The following is a 19350-nucleotide window of genomic DNA, read 5'->3' on the forward strand; positions in this document are numbered from 1 at the left end:
AACAGGAAAGCAAGAAATCGATGATAAGCCTAATCATGTTGAGTGTAACACAAAGATCTCAAAGTCCAAAGGTATCATAGCAGGAAGACATATTATCTTAAGGTTAAACAGAACATACAAACTCAGAACTTAAGCCAATTGACTATGCATGATCATGGAATCTAAATGTATTAGGATTCAACTAGAAGCATAAACAATACCTAAGAATGCAGGATTAACCAAATACCTAAGAGTGCAGAAAGTATAGAAGAATGAAAGTTGAGAGAACAATAGTGGTAACAGTAGTTAAGTAATGGATCGTTGGGACCTAGAGGGGAACGGAAAAAAGGAGGTTTATATAGTAGCAAAATTAAACATACAAACAAGGGAAAATAGTCAATTAAACATAAAAAGGGAAAGAATAGCATGTAAAATCGGTTCAGAATCAATTTAGGAGAAAGCAGGCAAACTCTAGTTCAAGACGAAGAACAAAAATAGTAAAAGATCTCATTAAATCGGGCCCATATGGCGTAATCGTGAGTGTATCGGGTTAGAAACATTTGGATAGTACAGAATCGGAGTTGAACGAACACCCAATGATTCAGCTTCCATAAATAATCGAGTACAAAATACTGTAACGTTGATGGAATGGTAAGAACCATCGTGTGAGCAAAAACGGAAAGGGGATATGGAAGATTTCCCATGTAATATCGGATTAGGGCTGAGATTTGCATGGAGGCGGCTAGGATTTTTCAGAGAAAGCGGAGAGGATGAGAGGATTTAGGGGTGACTGTCTTATGAGAATGTGGGTTAGGGTTTGGGTGAGTGTAATTAAAAATGGAGGAATGGTTGTGGGTCGTTGACCATTTGAGATCAACGGCCAGGATTAGAGAAGAAGCGGGGCGGGTCGAATGAATGGGTAGCAACCGAGTTGGATTAACAGGGGTTATTTGGTTTGGGCTCTGGAAATTCGACTAGGGATTTGGGGTGTTTGGGCCATTAATTTGGTCCGAAAATTGGCTTAGGATTGGGCTAGGTTTTAAATATAAGAGATTAAGAGAAAATAACTTGATAAAATAATTAAATAAATATAAAAATAATATTTATGCAACTTAACATTTTAAAATAATAGGTGAAGGTTATGAAAATATAAAAAATTATTTAGACTCTGAAAAATGACGAAATGCAATTAATTGTAAAGTATAGACTATTACAAAATACACAAATAGCTCAAAAATATAAATATAATTATATGCCATGATTTAAAAATGTTATAAAACATATATATATGGATGTAAATAATATATTTGGATGATTAAGTCATCACAAAATAATTTGAAAGGGTAATTAATAAATGTTTGAATAATTTAAATGCAAGAAAATTAATTTTAAAGCCTTAAAAACTATGAAAAACTATTGAAAGTACTTAGGTAGTGTTTGACCATAGATTTCTAGATTTGTTTTGAAAATTTTGATTTGGGCAAAGTTTGGTTTGAAGATGAAAATGTGTTCGGACATAAGTTTTCAAAATATATTTCACTTTTTAAAAAAATGAAACATGATTTATAACCACAAGTTCTAAAAACTATCACAAATACCCAATATTACCTTTATCAAAACTTTTATTATATTATCGCAAACCATAGTTCTGAACATAAATAAATTTGGTACAAAATTATCATTTTTATAATGAACTACATAATACACTATCAGATGACCGAGAAGATGAAGCAGCATTGTTACAAAATAATAAATGGTTGGCTCTTTTATAAAATATAAAAGTTTGGGGCAATTCTTAAAAAATATAATAGTGATATTTTGGTCCTCAACCATTCTTGAGCTGGTTTTGGGATTTGGGTTTTGGGTTTTGAAAATATGCCAAAATGTAGATAAAAGCTATGGACAGACATGCATTTGCCAAAAAAAAACTCTAAATATATTTTGGCAAAATCTATGGCCATACAAGTCCTTAGCTCTTGTAAATTGGTGATGATGCAAAAATAATATTTTGAAAGTATTATAAAAAATATAAGGAAAAAATTGTGTATCAACAATTAACTTCAAGAAAAGGACTTGTTATGACATGTGGATATTGCAGTGAGAGAGGTCACAACATCATAAAATGTCCTTTGGTAATGCTACTTATTTCCTTCTTAGTAACTTCAAATATTTTTAACTATAATAACTCTAAATGTGTTACCTTCATTGCTTGAGCTTCTAGGTGAAAAGAAAACATAGCTACTTCTTCCAAGGTAACGAATCTTCCCAAGAAGTACAAGATGTGCCCTTGACAGCACCCCCTAGATAGTTAAACTCCTGGATTAGCTTTTGTTCCTACACATAGAATGAGGCCAATGACAGCAACCCAGGACACACATCTACTCTATCCCCTCACAGTAAAACACCAGCAACACCATCAGTTCTGGATGATGACTATGACTACGAAGATGGAGATGCAATATCTTAAGATGAAGATGAACATCCAGTTTTGAGGCCTAAGGTGATATCTAAAGCTAAGACTAGACTTCAAAAGAAAAAGTTGAGGAAAGTACCAACTCGTACCAGAAAGATTGCATTCAAGTATAATGAATTTGGTGCCAATGTGCCTACAAACTTGCCCTATTTACCAAGGAAATTCACTTGGAAAGGCAAAGTAGCAATGACATCAAGACATACTTCTTTGTTTGACCATTGAAGCAATTTGTCTATAAACTCAGGTCGTGGAATACTATCTATAATTTCAAGTTTTTTTCAAATAATTATTGGCAGAAAAGGAAATAAAAGTTGGTAAATTGAAGGCAAAGAAGATCAAGCATTAAGGATGTGTGTTGTGTTCGAATGACTAACTTAGGAAACAAAACTATATTTTTGTGATACCTGATTCAAAACTTATTTTTGTTGTTTTTGTGATGAATCAGTTGTGGAAGTTGTTGTATTGATTTACCTCAAAAATATTTTGTTGGGCTTATATTAGGGTGAAGTACATTGTAATAATTGATTGTTAAGTATCTTTGTTGGTTATATATAACAATGCCTTGTTATCTATTGATGATCTTGTTATCTATTGATGATTTTGTATGTATTCGAATATGCATAACATGATGTTGGTTCTTATGGCAGTACTTTAGATTTCAATGAGCATAACATACCAATGAAACAAAAATGAAAACTTCAAATTCAATGAAAACAGCAATACCAAAATACATTATAAAGACAACTACTAGTGCTAAAACTTACAGATATTAACCTAACTAAAACCTGCAAATTCTCTTCATTTGACAATTATGACAACACTAATACGTATTAAACATCATAACATCTCGACACTACCAAGCAAAGCAACTTCTCTCATCATCTTGCAAGCCACAAAGAGAACAACAATCTGCAAATTTTGTAAGCCACAACGATCAGCAGATTCCTATGGTCACCATACTTGGACATTACTAACCAAAACAATAACTTCTCTACATCATTTTATAAGGCACAAATATAATAAAAATAGCGCATGACCATAGTATAAACTTTTTCCATTGCTTCAATTTCTACTCTAAATTTGAAACTTTCTCCTCCAATGCAGATACATTATTCAAATTTCCAGCATTACTACCAACCATATCATTGACCATCTTCCTAAACTTATTCCTTTCTTGACAAAGAGCATTCATTGCAATTTTTTCCTTGTGGATAAATACTGATATATGAGGTGGAAGTTCTTTATCGTGTCATTCCCAATAACGACAACCATTAATCTCGTAACGAGGACATTTATAGCATTTACGACCATTATTTATAGGTGTCGTAGCAGTAAAATAATTGGCCATCAGTCTGCAATAACAAGCACAAGCGTCACCTGAGTCACGAGAAGAAGTAGGGAAAGATTCAGCCATTTGAAGCAAAAAGAAAAGAACTCAAATTTATAAAAGATTTCGAGTTAAAAGATAGGAGATAAAAGATGAGAGAGGAGAGAAATTGTTGTAATTTGGTGATGAAATAGGTGGAAAATGACCCAATGTCGGGTAATTTAGGGGTAAAAGAATATTTACTAGGTCGGGTCGGCCTGGATGGGTAATGGGTGAGGTAAAATCTGAATTAGAGTGTGCCATATATAATAGCTGTGAGCATGTGATTTTTGCCCTACACGAACTACTCCTATAAAATCCCAAGAAAATAGATTTTTCTTAATTATTTGCCATTTTTAGGAATTTTTTGTAGTTTTATTAATTGTTTGCATTTCTGTGCACGTTTAATTTTATTAAAAATCATGAAAAAATGCCAAAAATATCATGTATTGCATTTAGGTTTGTTTTTACATTTTTAGGATTAATTAGTTAATTATATGCTTTATTAAAAATAAAAATCACAAAAATGGCACATTTTTACATTTTTTCCTTTTTGTTTTTAGATTATTGATTTTTCACTTTTAACTTAGGTTATATAATTTTTATAATTAGATTAATTTAGGATTTTTAATTAAAGAAAAGAAAAAAAAACAAAGAAAGAAAAGGGGGATTAAGTTATTTTCGGGTCTAATTTTGGATATGGGCCAATTTGCATGGCCCAATTCCCTCAAAAAATGCCCATCTCACCTCTCTAACCTGCCCAAACCCCTACCCTTTAATTAAAACCTAGACCTAGACAAATAAAGGGACCCAATAATAAAGGGATGATCTACTCTACGAAAAATGAGACCCATTTCTCTATCATAGAGGAACGGCGCCTCTCTGCTCAAAAACAAGAGACAAACGACCAGCTCCCATTTTCTTCTTCACCATTTTTTCAACCCCAAAATTAAAAGATAACCACCATATCTCACTCTCTCTCTCATCTGCATTCACTAATGTAACACACACCTTTAGAAGCAAAAAAAAGGTGCTAGAAATAGAGAAATTAAATTCTAGATCTGAAGGAAAAGAAGAGCTCCAAAGAGCAAAGCAAAAATAAAAAAAGGGATTTCCAATACTATTTTGATTTAGGCTACATCAGTGCATTAAATTCTGGGTTTCGAATTGATTTTTGGATTTTAAATTGAAACTTTTCTGGTGATTTCGACTGCTGAAATTGATGCTTGTTAGATGAACTTCATCTCATAGCTTCTTCAGACCTTTATTTGGTCCATCCCTGTCGTTTAATGCATATTAGGTATGTTCTACATCACATTAAATTTTTTTTTTTTTGAGTTTATGAGATGAGATTGTGAGTTTTCTTGGGATCGCATGGCAACCTGTCAGAATGTATTTTATTTTAAATTTTTTTTAATCTTTTTTGGTGAAGAGATTTTGTTATTAAATAGTCAGAATATAGATCTAGTTAGAAATGATTATGTAATTTAGCTAAAGAACGAACTGGATGGTGGAGACTGATCTTTAATTATGTACTTATTTGAGCTTTTGTACAAATTTTCAAAAAGGTTATCATTTGTAACGACCCGACCGGTCGTTTTGAGCTTTCGCATTTTGCTCGCCAGTTCTCGGGCATGACTTGCCCCGTGTGATGCAATATGACTTATGTAAATCATTGGTGTTGGGTTTCAGGTTAATCAGAATTTAATTTGGAAGAACAGTCTCAGTTGAAAGCTTAAAATTTGAAAGGTTTGACCAATATTTGACTTGTTTGTATATGATCTCGGATTGGAATTTTTATAATTTGGTTAGCTCTGTTAGGTGATTTGGGACTTAGAAGCATGATCAGAATGTATTTTGGAAGTTCGTGGAAAGTTTAGGCTTGAATTGGCGAAATTGAGATTTCGGCGCTTTCCAGTTGATAGGTGAGATTTTGATATAGGAGTCGGTATGAAATTCCGAGAGTTGCAGTAGTTTTGTTGTGTCATTTGGGATGAGTGTGCAAAATTTCAGGTCATTCAGATGAGATTTGATAGACTTTTTGATCGAAAGCATAATTTAAGAGTTCTTGGAGTTCTTAGGCTTGAATCCTATGTTAAATTGGTGATTTGATGTTGTTGTAAGCATTCCGGAGTTTTGAAAAAGTTTGAACGAAGTCATGGGATGTGTTGGTACAATTAGTTTGAAGTTCCGAATAGGTTCCGGGATGTGTTAGGTCGAAAATCATAGTTGTAGCAGGTCCAGAAGGGTTGCAGGCCTCAGAACCCACCCCCGCAGTCCGCACAAAAAGAAGTGCGGCCACGGTATGTACTGTGCGGACCGCACAAAAAGAAGTGCGGTCGCGGTTGGTGTTGTGCGGCCGCGGTGGGGAACTTTTCACTGGTCCTACTTTGTAAGCTCATATTGTTTGATTTACAAGGAATTTTGAGATGATTTAAAACCAAAAGTTGTAGCCATCCGTGTCTAGTTTCCAGAAAGGTAAAGATATTGCAATGTAGACATCTGTAGCGAAAGTTATGGCCAAAATACTAAAGTCTATCATTGCAGTGGAAAGTTGTGCGGCCGCGGTCGTTTTTGCGCGGATCGCACTGGTTTTTTGCGGATCGCGGTTGATTTTGTGCGGTCCGCGGAGGTGAAAATCTGTGGGGTACTCTATAAATACAATGTTTTGGGTTTTATTTGATATTTTGACCTAGAAAGCTCGGATTTTGGCGATTTTTCGAAGGTTTTTCAAGAAATTCATCGGGGTAAGTGATTCTAACTCAGATTCGGCTAGAGTACATGAATCTATCATGAATTCATCATTTAATTCGTGATTTGGGATGGAATTTGGGAAGAAAATTGTGAAATCTTTCAAAAATATAAAATGATAATTTGAAGGACCAAATGGTATCGGAATTGGATAATTTTCATATGGCTAGACTCGTGAGAGTATAAGGATTCTAGTTTTGTGAATTTTGTCAAATTTCGAGACGTGGGCCTGGGGCTCGGTTTTGGTAATTTTGGTAATCGCGCCCTTTGTTGATTGTTTTCGCTTGGGCTTTGTTTCCTTAGCATATTATGACGTATTCGTTCTGATTTTGGATAGATTCAACGTGCGTGGAGGCCAATTCGAGGGGCAAAGGCATCGCGAGCTAGAGATTTAGCCTGTTCGAGGTGAGTAATGATTGTAAATGATGCTCTAAGGGTTTAAAACCCCGGATTGCACATCGTAGTGCTATATTGAAGTGAGGCACACACTTGATGACGAGCGTAGGGTCGTATATTATTGGGGATTGTGACTTGGTCCGTCCCGACTGATGATTTTACCGCGTATTTGACTGAAACTTATATGTTATCATCATGATTTGGGCTGATTGTCATATTTGGGTTTCGTGCCAACTATTTGAACCCTTCGGGGATTTTTATTACTATTTCCTCATTGTTTTGATTTATTAATTAAACTCAGTCATGTTATTTTCCACTGTTTTACTACTTAGCCATTTTTACTCCGTTTTGAGACTTAAATGATATTTGAAATGATGTTTTGGGTTGAGAAATATTGTTTTACTAATGCCCGAGGGGCTTATGAGTATTTTTGACTGAGTAAGGCTAAGGGCCTAGTTGTGAGGAAAAACTGATACTGATTTGAGGCCGAGGGCCTGAGATATGTACGCCACGTGGTGGCTTATTGATATTGTTTATGAGGTCGAGGGCCTGAGATATTTACGCCACGAGGTGGCTTGATTGATATGAGGCCGAGGGCCTAGATTTGATGCCACGAGATGGCTTGATATTGCGCTTGGGCTGTAATGGGCCCCTCCCGGAGTCTGTACACCCCAAATGAGCGCGGGTACCCATTGTGATATGAGATATAGCCCGAGGGGCTGATATTGTTCTATGTGATAGCCCGAGGGGCTACTATTGTTCTATGTGATAGACCGAGGGGCTGATATTGTTCTATGTGATAGCCCGAGGGGATGGTATTGTTCTATGTGATTACACGAGGGGCTGGTACCGTTCTATGTGATTGCCCGAGGGGCTGGTATTGTTCTGAAATATTGCCCAAGGGGCAGAGTTGTTGACATTGAGCCCGAGGGGCGAACCTTTATGTGTTTATCTTTCATATTTATCTATCATTTACCTGTTAAACTATGTTATTTGTGCCCGAGGGGCAGATTTCTGTGCTTATCTGCACTAACTATTTTGCATTTATTTGCGTACTATTGAAAAAGCCATTTTCAAAAAAGTTTAAACTGAGCTAAGATGTTTAAAGAGATCTTACAGCTTCACTGCTTTCTTACTGGTTTTTGAACTGTTTCTATACAGCATCTTGGTATGCTTTACGTGATTTCTTACCATTCAATCTTTAGTTATGATTATTACTCACTGAGTTGGAGTACTCACTTTACTCCCTACACCTCGTGTGCAGATTCAGGTATTTATACACCCGGTAGCGGGTTTTGGTTGATCGGAGGCAGAGTCATCGGATTTAGCAAGGTAGCTGCCAGCGTTCACAGCACTTCTTCTCTCTCTCTTCATTCATTAGTCTGTATTTGTACACTCAGACTTTCAGTTGTAATTATACCCTAGTAGATGCTCGTGACTTATGACACCCCGGTTAGGGCTGTGTTAGGTTGGACTTTCCGCATTGTTAATGATATTTTCACTATTTAGTATTGTTTAAATCATGTTTAGACTATTTTTATGTTGATTAACTGCTTTAAAAGTTGAGTTGGGTTGAACTGGCTGACCTTGTCTTCACGAGAGGCGACATCACGACCGGGTTTGGAGTTAGGGTCGTGACAAGTTGGTATCAGAGTTTAGGTTACATAGGTCTCATGACTCATGAGCAGGTTTAGTAGAGTCTCGCGGATCGGTACGAAGACGTCTGTATTTATCCTCGAGAGGCTGCATAACCTTTAAGAAAATTTCACATTTTTGAATTCTAATCGTGCGTCCTTGATTCAGCTTGAAAAGTAACTCTTGAATTCTTTCCACATATTCATATGCGCGCATGAGCGCTCAGTATCAGATGTGCCTCGATGGATTATGATTCCCTGATCGAGGGGCGAGATGTGATCTCTATGAGTTGATGTTGGGCCAGTTTGGAGAACTTGAGGCCGGATCTTTGCCTATATCTTGAGCACCGAGGTGTTGATTGTGTGAGCAAGTATTTTTGAACGTATATGTTAGGTATTATCCCTACTAGTGGAAGTGATGGCTGGATAACTATGTGATGAGTATGTTGGTACTGCGAGATGTATCCACATGATTTGGAAGCGACGAGAAGGTCTGTTAGAGGATAGAAGAACTATCAGGTGCTTGAATTCCATCATGATTTGAGGTATAGCCCCAAGTTATGGGAGTGTGAAGGATCTTTTCATGTTTCCTAGTTGTGAGTGAAGTAAATTTCATGTTGCAGTATGAGTTCAGACTCAGGAAGACTAAGTGACTGCGTACATTTTATGACGGTGGAAGGTATACTGAAATGTTAGTTAGAGGTAAAGCAGGTGGGTTGTCTCCTGTGAAATGTTCTGAGGTTGTACGATCCTTATATGTCTGTTAGAAGATCTCATTTGCGAGTGAAGGAAATGTGTTGCAATTTAAATTGGGTCGCTTAGAGAGTGGGTGTAACTTTTGCGAGAGTGGAATGCGAGATTTGCAGAAGAGTTAAAACTCTAGATGATCTGTGTTTTCACAGGCTTATAAAAGATTTGAGTTTAATCTCACTATGGTATCATGACAACAATAGAGTATAATCGTTATGAGTTATTGAGTGTGTGCTGATCTATGGCTTCGAGCCAAGTGAGGGAGCCTGCTATTGATTAGGCGATTGCACGATTAGGTGCTATATTGGTTCCAGTTTGAGGCATGCTGGTGAATCAGTTATGGCTTGCAGAAATTGAGACCGAGGACGGCTCGAGTAAAGGAAATTTTGACGAAGATTATATTATGCTTCATAGGTGTGTAAGAATCACGGGATGTCTTGAGTTGTTATTGGCAAGAATGCTCGGTGCATAGAGCAGGAAGTTGCTTGGTTGTATTGGGATGAGGTTACATTCTGTGATGTCAGAGTGCCAATGAGGCACGAGTTGTTCGGTTCATTTAACCAGACTAATTGCAGTTTGAATAGAGTGAATGACTCTCGAGAATGGTTCTAATGTGTTCAAGATTCTACATGTAGCAATTGAGTATTTTAAAGTTGTATATGTGGTTAGAAATTGAGTTTTCATTTGGAAGATGTCAAAACTTGTTGTACTTTCTACATTAACTATGAGATTCTATATATCAGTATTAGGGAGGTAATGGTTCCAGATTCGCAGGAAGTCCCTTTGGGGTAGGTATTTTGAACGTGGTGCTTTTGAAAACATTTAAGAGAGTACTCAGTGGCTTATGAGCCTTAGACAGTGTGGTTTCATGCTTGGGTCTCGCGTGGTGAGTCTGGGTTGAGGAATTGTGGTGTTGTAGCAAGAAGAAGTGTCAAGCTAATGGTAGATCAGAGGGAAACTCAAATAGATAGGATAGCGTGGTAGTAGGCCAGATCGGTATGGTAAGGATATGATTAGTTCCTTGAGTGTTTTTGAGGTAACGAGTCTCTGCAGGTGTTTTGCGGCAATTCTTTTGGGTTTTAGTGACATGTGTAGCTCGGTTGAGTTAAAAGGATTCAGTCCTGATGAGTTAGTGTTGTGCAAAATGAATTCGGGGAGTTCTAGATGGTTTCCACCACAGTTAGAGAGGTATATTTTTCCTATTGGCGTGAGGAGCATGGGATATATAGTGGTTCTTTTCTAGATGGGATCAATGGGGAGTTCTTGGCTAGTGGAATGCATAGTTGTTTGTGGTTCGGAAGAGATACAAAGTTCTTGTGGTTATCCTAGATTGGTACGGTTTATGCGGAATGGTGTGTAGGAGTGATATTGGCATGTGTAAGGTCACAGTTCAGATTTGAAAGAAAGGTCATAAATTCTTAGGCAGCGGGCAGTTTCAAATAATTAGAGGAACGAGCTACAGATAATTAGAGAAAGGGTCTTCGGATGATTAAGGAAATGGTATTGCTAATTTGGGGTGATTTGACGAGGGCATATGTTTCAGAAAGGGTAATGTGATTAAGTTGATGATACTTCGGTAGTATTGCGGCATTTTCTTGTTAGATCGACCACTGATATTCGAGTTTGCTTGGTGGCATAGAGGAATTCTAGATTTTCTCTCGTGGAATGATTGGGTATTTGAGGTGTGGTATGTATTCGGACGGCAGAATTGGGACTAGATATGTTGATTCATGGGCCATATAGAGTTGGAAACGGGAAGTTCTCACATTCAGGCTATGTGGTGGTTGTGAGTCATGTGAATCGGCACTGTTTAGTGACTATTGGGATTTGGAGACCTGAGCGAATCTTTTGTTGCTTGGTATGTTAGATTTTAGATGTGATATCGGGTTCAAATTGTTTGTCTCTGTGTGGTGTCATTCTGGACTATTGCGCTAAGGCGACGCCATTGGCTATGTCGGAAATGTCACGGATTGAGTGGCGAGGTTCGACGGATTATGTCCTAGTAGAGTAGTTTTATATTTCGAACACCTAGCGGGCGGCTGGGAAGGATTGTTTTTCTTAGTTGGGTTTTCGTGATAGATGTCAGTGTAGAGGCTCCTACCATTGATTTAGTTCCGGTGGTGAGGGACTTTTCGAATATGTTTCTTGTGGTCGGGCATGTCGTCAGGCAAGGTTGTTGATTTCGATATTGATTTGATGTCGGGCACTGTATCGTATGCACCGGTAGAGTTAAAGGAGTTGAAGAGCAACTCCAGAATTTTTGTGATAAGGAGCTCGTTGGCAGGCCAATGTGGATGCGTGTTCTAATTTGAGCTGGCTTGGTTGGCTCCGAATTGTACTATTGAGGGGTGTGTTGATTCGATTGGTATTGAGCTTATTAGTAATCTGGGGAGATCCCTGAGTTACCTTTTTGTGTTGCGAGATGTTATGATTTGTTGGTTATAGGTACATATGGTGCGGTTCTATTGGGGTTTCATAGTGGAAGTCGAGCGGGAAGAGTGATTGGGTGTTGCTCGGTGAATAGCGTATCGGTTATATCCTTTCGGGTTAGTGTGGTGTATGTTATTTGCTTCACAGTGGGTATGATGATTTGCTTTGGTTCCAGACATCGAATTTTGCGTGGTTGTCGATTTCGAGCAATGTGACAAGGTGGCTCATATGGAGCAGTGTTGGATAGGATCGCACATCGCAGTGAAGTTATGTGGAGGTATGACCTTGCAGGTTCGATTCGTGTGTTCTGTTCCTATGATGTGAGATGGGTTCTCAGTCTTGTGTTGTGGTGGTACTAGTGAACTTGAGGTTCAGCTCTTTCATTTGAGTCATTTTCATGATTTGAGTATGTTCGGACTGTTGCATATTGATGTGTGTATTGTGCAAGTTGTGGCTTAGGTCTGTATGGATGTGTCATGTCACCAGAGTAATGTGTTGGATTAGAGGATATCGTTGGGGATCATTAATAAATACGAACGGATGCGATTTCAGCATGTTGGAAGGATAGTATCGAGCTTCGGTTCGGAAATTTGTTGTGGTATTTGCCAAGGAAAGAGTGGCTTCATGAATGGTTGATCTGGGAAATGGTTATGGCTTACCGCGTGTCTTAGTGATCATTGGCAGTATATGAAAGTGTTGGGATGAGACTTTAGTTGATAAGAGTTTTTCTATCGGTGTGTGAATGTTGTGTGCAGTTGTTGTGGTTAGAAGTTATCACTACAAGTGTTGAGTTATGTGGTATATCATGTGATTGCACCGGAGATAACATATATGGTTTGTTACAGCTTGTTCGGACTTATTCACAGTATAAATGTGAGATTCTGATCGTGTTGATGATTTTAGAAGAGGAAATGTGGTTCTATGGTTTATGGACTAGGATGGATTGTGAAATTTCAGTTATATTGTGTTATCAAACCTATGTGAGGTAGGGTGATGTGCATGGTGAGGTTATTCAACAATTGGTTGGCTTTTGGAACAACTCTGGGCACGTTCGAGGACGAACGTATGTTTAAGTGGGGGAGGATGTAACGACCCGACCGGTCGTTTTAAGCTTTTGTATTTCGCTCGCCAGTTCTCGGGCATGACTTTCCCCATGTGATGCAATATGACTTATGTAAATCGTTGGTGTTGGGTTTCAGGTTAATCAGAATTTAATTTGGAAGAACAGTCTCAGTTGAAAGCTTAAAATTTGAAAGGTTTGACCAATATTTGGCTTGTTTGTATAAGATCTTGGATTGGAATTTTTATGATTTGATTAGCTCCGTTAGGTGATTTGGGACTTAGGAGCGTGATCGGAATGCATTTTGGAAGTCCGTGGAAAGTTTAGGCTTGAATTGACGAAATTGAGATTTCGGCGCTTTTCGGTTGTTAAGTGAGATTTTGATATAGGAGTCGGAATGGAATTCCAAGAGTTGCAGTAGTTTTGTTGTGTCATTTGGGATGTGTGTGCAAAATTTCAGGTCATTCGGACGAGATTTGATAGACTTTTTTATCGAAAGCATAATTTAAGAGTTCTTGGAGTTCTTAGGTGTGAATTGTATGTTAAATTGGTGATTTGATGTTGTTGTGGGCGTTCCAAAGTTTTGAACAAGTTTTAACGAAGTCATGGGATGTGTTGGTACAATTGGTTTGAAGTTGCGGGAGTTCCGGGTAGGTTCCGGGATGTGTTAAGCCGAAAATCATAGCTGTAGCAGGTCCAGAAGGGTTGCAGGCCTCGGAACCCACCCGCGCGGTCCGCACAAAAAGAAGTATGGCCGCGGTATGTGCTGTGTGGACCACACAAAAAGAAGTGCGGCCGCGATTGGTGCTGTGCGGACCGCACAAAATGTTGTGCGGCCGCGGAGGGGAACTTTTCACTGGTCCTACTTCGTAAGCTCATATCGTTTGATCTACAAGGAATTTTGAGATGATTCAATAACAAAAGTTGTAGCCCTTCGTATCTAGTTTCCATAAAGGTGAAGATATCGCAATTTGGACATCTGTAGTGAATGTTATGGCCAAAATACTAAATCATGTCACTGCAGTGAAAAGTTGTGCGGCCGCGGTCGTTTTTGTGCGGAATGCACTGGTTTTGTGCAGACCGCGGTCGATTTTGTGCGGTCCGTGGAGGTGAAAATCTGTGGGGTACTCTATAAATACGAGGTTTTGGGTTTTATTTGATATTTTGACCTAGAGAGCTCGGATTGTGGCGATTTTTCGTAGGTTTTTCAAGAAATTCATCGAGGTAAGTGATTCTAACTCAGATTCGGCTAGAGTACATGAATCTATCATTGAATTCATCATTTAATTCGTGATTTGGGATGGAATTTGGGAAGAAAATTGTGAAATCTTTTAAAAATGTAAAATGATGATTTGAAGGACCAAATGGTATCGGAATTGGATAATTTTCGTATGGTTAGACTCGTGAGAGTATAAGGATTCTAGTTTTGTGAATTTTGTCAAATTTCGAGATGTGGGCCCGAGGCTCGAGTTTTGGTAATTTCGGGAATCGCGCCCTTTGTTGATTGTTTTCGCTTGGGCTTTGTTCCCTTAGCATATTATGACATATTCGTTCTGATTTTGGATAGAGTCGACGCGCGTGGAGGAAAATTCGAGGGGCAAAGGCGTTGCGAGCTAGAGATTTAGTCGGTTCGAGGTGAGTAATGATTGTAAATAATTTTCTGAGGGTTTGAAACACCATATTGCACATCGTAGTGCTATATTAAAGTGAGGCACACGCTTGATGACGAGCGTGGGGTCGTGTATTATTAGGGATTGTGACTTGGTCTGTCCCGACTGATGATTTTACCGCGTATTTGACTGAAACTTATATGTTATCATCATGGTTTGGGCAGATTGCCATATTTGGGCTTCGTGCCAACTATTTGATCCTTTCGGGGATTTTAAAATCACTATTTCCTCACTGTTTTGATTTATTAATTGAACTCATTCATGTTATTTCCACTGTTTTACTACTCAGCCATTTTTATTCTGTTTTGAGACTTAAATGATATTTGAAATGATGTTTTGGGATGAGAAATACTATTTTACTAATGCTCGAGGGGCTTATGAGTATTTTTGACTGAGTAAGGCTGAGGGCCTAGTTGTGAGGAAATACTGATACTGATTTGAGGCCAAGGGCCTGAGATATGTACGCCACGAGGTGGCCTGTTTATATTGTTTATGAGGCCGAGGGCCTGAGATATATATGCCACGAGGTGGCTTTACTGATATGAGGCTAAGGGCCTAGATTTGATGCCACGAGATGGCTTGATATTGCTCTTGGGCCGTAAGGGGCCCCTCCCGGAGTCTGTACACCTCTAGTGAGCCCGGGTACCCATTGTGATGTGAGATATAGCCCGAGGGGCTAATATTGTTCTATGTGATAGCCCGAGGGGCTTATATTGTTCTATGTCATAGCCCGAGGGGCTGGTATTGTTCTATGTGATTGCCCGAGTTGGTGCCGTTCTATGTGATTGCCCGAAGGGCTGGTATTTTTCTGAGATATTGCTCGAGGGGCAGAGTTGTTAACATTGAGCCCGAGGGGCGAACCTTTATGTGTTTATCTTTCATATTTACCTGTCATTTACCTGTTAAACTATGTTATTTGTGCCCGAGGGGTGAATTTCTGTGCTTATCTGCACTAACTGTTTTGCATTCATTTGCGTACTATTGAAAAATCCATTTTCAAAGAAGTTTAAACTGAGCTAAGATGTCTAAAGAGATTTTACAGCTTCACTGCTTTCTTACTGGTTTTTGAACTGCTTTTATACAGCATCTTGGTATGCTTTATGTGATTTCTTACCATTAAGACTTTAGTTATGATTATTACTCACTGAGTTGGAGTACTCACTTTACTCCCTACACCTCGTGTGCAGATTCATGTATTTATACACCCGGTAGCGTGTTTTGGCTGATCGGAGGCAGAGTCATCGGAGTTTAGCAAGGTAGTTGCCGGCGTTCACAGCACTGCTTCTCTCTCTCTCTCTCTCTTCATTCATTAGTCTGTATTTGTACACTCAGACTTTCAGTTGTAATTATACCCTAGTAGATGCTCGTGACTTGTGACACCCCGGTTAGGGCTGTGTCGGGTTGGACTTTCCGCATTGTTAACGATATTTCTGCTATTTAGTATTGTTTAAATCATGTTTAGACTATTTTTATGTTGATTAACTGCTTTAAAAGATGGTTTGGGTTGAACTGGCCGGCCTTGTCTTCACGAGAGGCGCCATCACGACCGGGTTCGGGGTTAGGGTCGTGACATCATTTCTACTCTTTTTCTTCAAAAGTGGACAAAGTTAAGATTAGTGTTGGTTTTGGTCATTCAAACATAAATTTATTATTTTATTGACAAAAAAAAGTAAATGAAAAGAAAGTCACAAACAGATAGAATAAAGATGAGGCCTGACTTGCACTATTGTTGTAATTTAAATTATGGGCATATTATGATTGAGATAATTTAGCACCTTCTGATTTTTTTGAGTTTTTCTGAAAAAATGGGAGTCCTATGCCACAGAGAATATTAACTTGTGAGTATCATACAAGTCTGAGCCTTACCTGTTTTATGGCCATGGATTGAACTATTTCTTGAATTGATTTTTAGTTAATTTGAACTTTCTTCTAGTTATGGACGTTGTGATAGTACTATTTTTCCCAAGAGCTTGAATTTCAATTCTTTAGTAGATTTTTATAATTTTGTGTTAATTAATTCACATTACCTCTCCTACAACAATCTTTCACAATCTATAGCCTCATAATAATCTCAAAATAGTTTAGAAAATAACTTGAATATTCGTAGTTTGCTTTAGGCGCGACTTAGTCTATTATCGTGATTATATATACGTTCGCGTAACATTATTTTGATTTTTCTAAAAAAAAAAATTGAGGTATGCGTTCGCGCAACTTCGGCCAAACTTTCTTGATAATAATAAAGCATGATTAATTGTGGACACGTACGTGTGACATGATTTTTGATGCGCAAAACAAAATGAGTACAAGTACGCGTGACTCCTTTTAAGATATTTTCAAAATTACGAATAATTAAGCAACTAAAAGCGGTAAAAGGTAAATGTAAATAGGTTCTAAAATAAGTAATTAGACAATTTAAGCCAAGTATAAATCGCTAAGAGACCGTGCTATAACTACGGAACACTGGAATGCCTAACGCATTCTCCCGAGTTAACAGAACTCCTTATTTAGAATTTCTCGTTCGCAAACTTTTAAATAAAGTCGAAAATTTCCTCGATTTGGGATTAAAAAATAAACCGGTGAATTGGGACACCATAAATTATCTGAAGTGGCGACTCTGAAATTAATTAAATAATCTCATATTGAATAATGTCACTTAAAGTGGAAAAACTCCTTTATACACCCCCTCGGGTGGGTAAAAAGGAGGTGTGACAGCTCTGGCGATTCTGCTGGTGAAAAGAACCCAGAACTTCTGGTTCACGGTTCAAGAATTCGAGCTTGTTAATGTGATTTTTATTTGGCTTTATTTATTGTTGATATTACTGTATTTTGTGTACCTAATGTGTTAATTGCTGTTTATTTACCGCTTTGATATTACTTGAACTGTACTTAAATGTCTTCTTACGCCTCCCTTTTGAGTCTTCTAAAAAATGGTGCTCACGTTCATGTGGCCCACTTTTATGTTAGAGTTATACCAAATAGAACGGGGCTGAGCAGGTGCTCCTGGTTAAACCAAAGGCCGGGCAGACTTTTGTGCTCCTGGTACGTTGCCCCCTCTTCAGCTCGAGTTGTCCATTCGGGTAAGACAGGTTTAGAATACAACCCCAGGTTTAAACTTAGAATAACACAAACTCATGCCGGATCCCTAGTAGGAACATTTATTTGCATCACGTGCATTTGACCTTGGGGACTCAACACATGGGTTGGGTCCATCTAGGAGAGGTGTACCCAAAATAACAGACCATCCTAATGCAACCTACGTGCTATGTGAACATTTATTTGTTTCGGCTTGCATGTTGACCGGCTAGGAAAAGAAAATCAAGAGAAAAACCAAGAGTGATGTAGGAAGGAAATAAAGCCCGGTTCTGAAAAACCCAAGTATTTGAAAAAAAATCCTGAAGCTCTACTGAAATTGTGAAAAAAAAAGAGAAAGGAAAAGCTGAGGTCATTTCAAAATGAGCCAATTTTCAAGTGCCATGTTTCTCTGTTCCATCAAAACTGACCGAACGACACGGGTGTGATTCTCACCGAATGTGAGATACGTAGGCAAACCTCATCGGTTTCGATCCCAATTTTTCAAAAAAAAATCCAAAAATAATTTTCTTTAATTCTGTTCTTAGAAACATTTCCTTAGAAAATTCAAAAAAAAAATTAAACTCAAAAAAATAGTTTCCTTCTTTCTGAAAACTTTCATATGGAAAAAAATAAAATCAAAAATCAAAATCAAAAAAATCAAAAAATAATATTTCCTTTCTTCTTTTAAAGCATTTCTTTCAAAAATTCCAACCAAAAAAAAAAGTTAGTTTATTTACTCTATTTTCGATCTTCCCGAACTATGCAATATCTGATTCATGCGGCGTCATTATACGTAGGCAATCCCCATCGAATTCGATCATAGCCATAAATAAATTGAGTGAAAAATAAACTGAAAAAAAGAGAAAAAAAAATTTGAGTCAAAAAGAAAGAAAAAGTGAAAAAAAAGAGCGACAAAAAATAAAAGGGTGACAAAAAAAAGAGTGCCAAAAAATAAAAGAGTGACAGAAACGAAATGAAAAAAAATCAAATCAAGAGTGATTAAAGAGAGACAAAAATAAAAGAAAAGAGGTACAAAGTGAAAAGGGATAGTTAAGGCCGGAATAAAACATGCGATCATTCATACACATGGTAGAAACGTTTAACTGTTTAGGTGCATTGTATCCAAACGTGCGATTTCCTATCTGTTGAGCGTCTCAAACTAACAAGGTTGTTCGATGTGCAAACTAGCCAGGTTTTGGTGGTTGGTTTTGTTGGTAATCTAGCCTCCCCTCTTTCACAAGATCCAAAGGCACAGATGGCCTCCGCAAGCAATCTACCAATCATCAGTTCTGAGGATAGCCCAACATCGGCTATTCTGTAGCTAGAATCAATAGCTGCTGAAGAGAATAAGATGTTGCGTCTCTGCATATTGGAAATGTGGGACACCTGGTCTAGTGGTAGGGAACCGCCAAGTGCAATCCCTGGGTTCCCTGAGTTGATCCCCAGGTCAGGCGAAGTTACCAACGCCCCTGTGCCCAACCCGCTCATCCCAGGCGGGCAGCCTCCAATGATCCTGGCATGCCTTCTGTGGTTTGCCCCCAAGCACCAGTTTCAAGGACATCGCCTCCAATGTTCGTCTTTCAGGGTCCACAACATCAATCAGAAATAGCATATGTGACCCCGTACTCTTTCCCTCAACCTCCGCAATATGATTTCTCAGTGGAGCAAGAAAAGGTTGTTAAAAGTCCCGAGCAAGAGGAAATGGCTCGGAAGATGAAGATCCTGAAAAACATGCAAGGTCTGAGTGGCCAGAAGAGTGTCTCATACTT

This window comes from Nicotiana tabacum, chromosome 5, assembly GCF_000715075.1.
Source record: "Nicotiana tabacum cultivar K326 chromosome 5, ASM71507v2, whole genome shotgun sequence".
NCBI classification, from domain to species: Eukaryota; Viridiplantae; Streptophyta; class Magnoliopsida; order Solanales; family Solanaceae; genus Nicotiana; species Nicotiana tabacum.